The 7,099-nt window shown below is 39.0% G+C and overlaps 1 pseudogene; it reads right to left on the minus strand.

Annotated features, from left to right (window-relative positions):
* Nucleotides 1-840: 840 nt before the first annotated feature.
* On the minus strand, nt 841-1,672 carry LOC133068520 (kallikrein-7-like; annotated as a pseudogene).
* Between the last annotated feature and the right edge of the window lie 5,427 nt (nt 1,673-7,099).

The following is a 7,099-nucleotide window of genomic DNA, read 5'->3' on the forward strand; positions in this document are numbered from 1 at the left end:
TAAAATCTTCAAATGATTTTGAATTAATTTTTTTTTGCTGTGTAAGACAGTAGACTAGTTTCATTCTTTCGAATGTTGTTGTCCAGTTTTCCCAACACCATTTATTAAGGGAATATCCTTTCTCAATTGTTTCTTTTCTCTTTTGTCATAAATTAACTGTCCCTATAGGTGTGGGCTTATTTCTGGGCTCTTTGATTCTACTCCATTGATTTGCAAGTCTTCTTTTTTTTTTTTTAAATGCAGGCTGGTAAATGTCCTTTCAGGTTTTATTTTGTGAATATTTTCATTTTACATAGTGAGAATCACATACACATATATTTCTGTATCTTCCTTTCTTCATTTAGTACCACATAGCATAAACATCCTCAGATAATACTAAGAATTCTGCACAATTATTATCCTTAACACCTTCAGAGTATCCCTGCCTCAAACCAGCCTACTGTTTAACCAATCCATTGTTTCTAGACACCTTCAGTGTTTCCACTATCGTGTTATAAAAAACAATATTGTGACAAATTCAAACTCTGCTCCACATTTTGGATTTTTTTTTTTTAGTAGACAACTAGAATTACTAGGTCAAAGGTAGAGAACAAATGTCCCACTCAAACTGCCAAATCACCTTCCATAAAAACTGTATGAAATTACAGTTTCAGTGGCAGAGAGGGCTGGTCTCATTACATCCTTACCAGCACCAAGGTTTCTGTATTTGTTTTGGTTTTTAGGTCCTTACTGATTTGACTGGCTTACACACGTATTGTTGGCTTACACACATACTGCTGAGGCTCTGACATGTCTCTGAGGAAAGATAAGGTCGTGTAGAACTGTAAGTCACTGATGTCCTTATTTCTGTGAATTTCCTGTTCCAAGGCGTAGGGATGGAGAGATGGGAGTAGGGAGAGGTTGTCGGTATCTTCTCATGATCTTTTATCCGATCGACGTACTTGCAGACTTGGGTACAGACACCTGGATCATTGGGTTGGCCGCAAAGGACACGTCCCCAGGACACCAGGCCTTGCAGGGTATCTTTGCGCATCAGTGGTCTCCCTGAGTCACTGTTGCAGGCACACCATTCCACAGGTGCTGGAGTTGAGGATGCCAGCACAGGGCATGGAGTCTCCCAGCAAGTCCTTACAAACCCTCCTGAAGTCTTGAGGGGAGAGGAGCTTGACGCCTGTGCACATGAGCTGCGCCGGAAAGGTCACATCAGGGCTAGTGGTGGTGCCCCAGCCATAAACAGTGCACGTGGTCCGGGGCGGGTGGGGGGTCACAGTGGGAAGGCAGGTTGACGTTCTTGACAGTAGATGACAGCTTGGCCCAGTCATTTAGCTTCACCAGCACGAGGTTGTTAGCGCGGGTCTGTATGGACTAACCCGGATGGTGGACAGGCCCGCGTGGCCTTGATCTTCTGGCCTCCTACCAGTCCATCACTGTGCATGTGCACATTGTACTCATTCATCACGCAGTGGGCAGTGATGGGCACCCACTGCTCGCTGAGCAGCACGCCTTCACAATGGGGATGACTGCCCTTGCACAGGGCCACCTGCCAGGGCTGGGAGCCTCTTGGACATGGGACTCCGTCAATAATCTTCTCCAAACTCTAGTCACCCTGGGCATCCTGTGCAGCAGACCCCAGGACAAAGGACAGCAACAAGATCAGTAAGGGTGCCGCCATGGTGACCTCTGAGTCTCTCAGAGGCTGCCAGCAAGGGAGGGCTCTCTTCTGCTGGGGCATAAATGAAGCCCCTTCTCAGCTCCAGAAGGTCAGATCTGACCCAGGCACCAGACTCAGTTGGGAGCCAGGCATTAATGTCTGCTTTTTCTAACAATTTTGTTCAGTCGTTCAGTTGTGTTCAACTCTTTGTGACCCCATGGACTGGAGCACACAAGGCTTCCCTGTCCTTCACCATCTCCCAGAGCTTGCTCAAACTCATGTCCATTGAGTTGGTGATGCCATTCAACCATCTCATCCTCTGTCATTCACTTCTCCTCCTGCCTTAAATCTTTCCCAGCATCAGGGTCTTTTCCAATGATTCAGCTCTTTGCATCATGTGGCCAAAGTATTGGAGCTTCAGCTTCAGCATCAGTCCTTCCAATGAAAACTGAGGATTGACTTCTTTTAGGATTGACTGGTTTGATCTCCTTGCTGTCCAAGAGATGCTCAAGAGTCTTCTCCAACACCACAGTTTGAAGGCATCAATGCTTTGGCGCTCAGCCTTTTTTACTGTTCAGCTCTCACATCCATACATGACTACTGGAAAAACCATAGCTGACTATATTGACCTTTGTAGGAAAATAATGTGTCTGCTTTTAAATACACTGTCTAGGTTTGTCATTGCTTTTCTTCCAATACCATGCTGTTTCGATTGCTACACTTCGTACTTTAACTTGAAATTAGAGAGTGTGATGCCTCCAGATCTATTCCTTTCTCTCAGGATTGCTTTGGCTATTCACAGTCATTGTGGTTCCATACAGGTATTAGGATTTTCTGTTCTATTCCTGTGAAAAAATGTCAATGGGATTGTGATAGGGATTTCCTTAAATATGCATATTATGTTAAGCAATATGGAAATTTTTGCAAAGTTAATTCTTCCAATCCATGAACACAGAAAATATTTCTATTTTGGGGTAGTCTTTAATTTCTTTCAAGAATATCTTAATAGTTTTGAGTGTACAATCTTTCACATCCTTAGTTAAATTTACTCCTAGGTACTTTATTCTTTTTGTTGCAACAATAAATGGGATAATTTTCTAAATTTCTGACAGTTCAAAGAAATGAAACAACTTTTCTATATTGATATTTTTTACCCTGCAACTCTGCTAAATTAATTTATCACTTCTATTATGTTGGTAGTGATTAGGGTTTTCTGTTTACAAAATTACATCCTCTGCAAATAGTGAATTTTACTTCTTCCTTTCCAACTTGGATGCTTTTATTTCTTATTCTTACCTAATGCTCTAACTAGAACCTTCAATACCACGCTGAATAAAAGTGGCAAGAATGGGCATCCTCATCTAATTCCTGATCTTTATTAAAGGAAAAGTTTTCAGTTTCTCTCATTGACTAAAAGGTTATCAATGGGTTTCTCACATATTACTTTTATTGTATTAAGGTACATTTTTATTGAGTTTTTACCATAAATATGTGTGAATCATGTTAAATGCTTTTTCTGCATCTATTGAGTTAGTTATATAATTTTTATTCTTCAGTTTGCTAATGTGGTGTATCACACTGGTTGATTTACAGACACTGAATCATCTTTCCATACCTGGAACAGATTTCACTTGATCACACAGTATGATTCTTTTATTGTATTGCTATATTTAGTTTGCTAATATTTTGTTGGACTGAAAAACGTCAGTTTTCATTCTAATCCCAAAGAAAGGAAATGCCCAAGAATGCTCAAACTACCGCACAATTGCACTCATCTCACACGCTAGTAAACTAATGCTCAAAATTCTCCAACCCAGGCTTCAGCAATACGTCAATCGTGAACTTCCAGATGTTCAAGCTGGTTTTAGAAAAGGCAAAGGAACCAGAGATCAAATTGCCAGCATCTGTTGGATCATCAAAAAAGCGGGAAAGTTCCAGAAAAACATCTATTTCTGCTTTATTGACTATGCCGAAACCTCTGACTGTGTGAATCACAATAAACTGTGGAAAATTCTGAAAGAGATGGGAATACCAGACCACCTGACCTGCCTCTTGAGAAACCTGTATGCAGGTCAGGAAGCAACAGTTAGAACTGGACATGGAACAAGAGACTGGTTCCAAATAGGAAAAGGAGTACGTCAAGGCTATGTATTGTTACCCTGCTTATTTAACTTATATGCAGAGGACATCATGAGAAACGCTGGGCTGGATGAAACACAAGCTGGAACCAAGACTGTCGGGAGAAATATCAATAACCTCAGATATGCAAATGACACTACCCTTATGGCAGAAAGGGAAGAAGAACTAAAGAGCCTCTTGATGAAAGTGAAAGAGGAGAGTGAAAAAGTTAGCTTAAAGCTCAACATTCAGAAAACTAAGATCATGGCATCCAGTCCCAGCACTTCATGGAAAATAGATGGGGAAACAGTGGAAACAGTGGCTGACTTTAGTTTGGGAGGGCTCCAAAAATCACTGCAGATGGTGACTGCAGCCATGAAATTAAAAGATGTTTATTCCTTGGAAGGAAAGTTATGACCAACCTAAATAGCATATTTAAAAGCAGAGACATTACTTTGCCAACAAAGGTCCATCTAGTCAAGGCTGTGGTTTTTCCAGTAGTTATGTATGGATGTGAGAGCTGGACTATAAACAAAGCTGAGTGTCGAAGAATTGATGCTCTTGAACTGTGGTGTTGGAGAAGACTCTTGAGAGTCCCTTGGACTGTAAAGAGATCCAATCAGTCCATCCTAAAGGAGATCAGTCCTGGGTGTTCATTGGAAGGACTGATGCTGAAGGTGAAACTCCAATACTTTGGCCACCTGCGATGCGAAGAGCTGACTCAATGGAAAAGACCCTGATGCTGGAGGGATTGGGGGCAGGAGGAAAAGGGGACGACAGAGGATGAGATGGCTGGATGGCATCACCGACTTGATGGACATGAGTTTGAGTAAACTCGGGGAGTTGGTGATGGACAGGGAGGCCTGACGTGCTGCAGTTCATGGGGTCACAAGGAACTGGACACGACTGAGTAACTGAACTGAACTGAATATTTTGTTGAGGATTTTTGCATCTATGTTCATCAGAGATTTTGGTCTCCAATTTTTTTGTGTGTTACCTGTGGTTTTGTTATCAAGAAAATGCTAGTCTCATAAAATTTATTAAAAAGCATTCCCTCCTCTTCAATTTTTTGAGAGTTTGAAAAAGATGGGTATTAGATTGTCTTTGAATGTTTGGCAGAATTCACCTGTGAAGCCATCTAGTCCTTGGCTTTGTTTTTTGGGAGGTTTTGATTTCTATTTCAATCTCCTTAATAGTGATTAGTCTACTCAGATTTTTCTATTTCTTCATGATTCAGTCTTGGAAGATTGTACGATTCTAAGAATTTGTCCATTTTTTCTAGGTTGTCCAATTTGTTGATATATAGCTGTTCACAGTATTCTCTTATTATCCTTTGTATCTCTGTGTTACACATTGTAATTTCTCCTTTTTTACATGAGCCTTCTTTTTTCTTATTGAGTCTAGTGAAATTTTTGTCAAATTTATCTTTTCAAAGAAACAGCTCTTACTTTCATTGATCTCTTCTATATTGCCTTTGTAGTCTCTCTTTATTTTCACTCTGATTTTTTCTTCCTCTACTGAGTTTGGGCTTTGCTTGTTCTTTTCTAAGTCCTTTAGGTGTAAGGTTAGATTGTTTCAGACATTTTTGCTTCTTGAGGTAGGCCTGTATTTCTATAAACTTCCTTCTTAGTATCACGTTCATTTCATCCCAGTTTCTGCTATAATGCACTTTCATTTTCCTTTGTCCTCAGGTATTTTTGATTCTCATTTCATTTCTTCATCGATCCAATAATTGTTCAGTAGCATATTGCTTAGTCTCCACATAACTGTGATTTTTCCAGCTTTCTGCTTGCAGATGCAGTTTCATACCATGTGGTCAAAAAAGATACTTAATACAATTTCAATTTTCTTAAACTTTTTGAGACTTATGTCCCAAAATATAGGCTATCCTTGAGAATGGTCCTTGCACACTTGAGAAGCTGCTGCATTTGTATGGAACAGTCTATATATGTTATCAATTGCTCAATCGTGTCCAACTCTCTGCAACCCCATGGACTGTAGCCTACCAGGCTCCCCTGTCCAGGGGATTATCCAGGCAAGAATACTGGAGTAAGTTGCCATTTCTTCCTCCAGGGCATCTTCTAGGCCCAGGAATCAAACCTGAGTCTCCTGCACTGGCAGGCAGATTACCACTGCACCAGTTGGGAAGCTGTATCAATTAGGTACATCGAGTATAATACTCCATTTAAGTCAGTATTTCTTCATGAACTTCTGTCTTGATGATCTATCCATTGATATAAGGGGGCTGTTAAAGTCCCCTATTATTGTGGTGCTGTCAATTTCTCCCCATATATCTATTAGTAATTGTTTTATGTACTTCTGGTACTCCCATGTTAGGTACACATTTATTAATAAGTATCATGTCTTCTTGATGAATTATTCCCTTTACCATTATATAATGTCCATATTTGTCATTATCTTTTTTGACTTTAAATCTATTTGTCTGATATGAGTACGGCTACTCTGGCTTTCTTTTGTCTGCCATTTTCTTGGAGTATCATCTTTCATCTCCTAACTCTGAATCTGTGTTTGTCTTCAGAGCTAAATCTCCTGAACTCTGCATATAGGTGAGTATTATTTCTTAATACGTCCAGCCACTCTGTGTCTTTTGATTGGTGGTATCAATCCATTTACTTAGGGTTATCACAGACAGATAAGTACATAGCACTGTTTTATATATATATATATATATATATATATATATATATATATATATATATATATATATATATATATATATATATATATATATATATAGGCTATACTGTATCTTTTTTCTTTTCTCTGTGTTTCTGTCATTTTGGTTTGGTGATTTTCTTACAATATTTTTCCCAGTTTTCTTTTTTTTTTTTTGTTTCATGTCTCTGCTCTATATTTATGTTTTAAGGTTACTTTTAGGTTTGTATAAAGTGTCTCATAGATGATACGACTGCTTTTTTTCTGTTGAAAGCATCTTATCTTTATTTGCCTATATGAGTTCATTCATTTCCTCTTCAATACTTCTGTTGTCTCAACTTACTCTCTTACGTTGTGAGCTCATTATCAAATTGAAGTAACTATTATTTCTGCTGTTTTTCCTTTATAACTTTTATGTTATAATTAAACATTTAATAATGTATTCTGATATAGAGTTGCAACTTTCTACTTATCATCTTATTTTTACCTTTTCTTTTCAGGTGTAAGAGCTCTCCTCAACATTTCTTGTGAGGCATGTCTAGTTGTGATGAATTCCCTCGGCTTTTGTTTACCTGAGAAAGCCTTTACTTCTCCGTATCTGTAACTTTGCTGGATAGAGTATTCCTGGCTGACAGTTTTTAATCTTTCAATATT

This window comes from Dama dama, chromosome 2 (assembly GCF_033118175.1).
Source record: "Dama dama isolate Ldn47 chromosome 2, ASM3311817v1, whole genome shotgun sequence".
Lineage (NCBI taxonomy): Eukaryota > Metazoa > Chordata > Mammalia > Artiodactyla > Cervidae > Dama > Dama dama.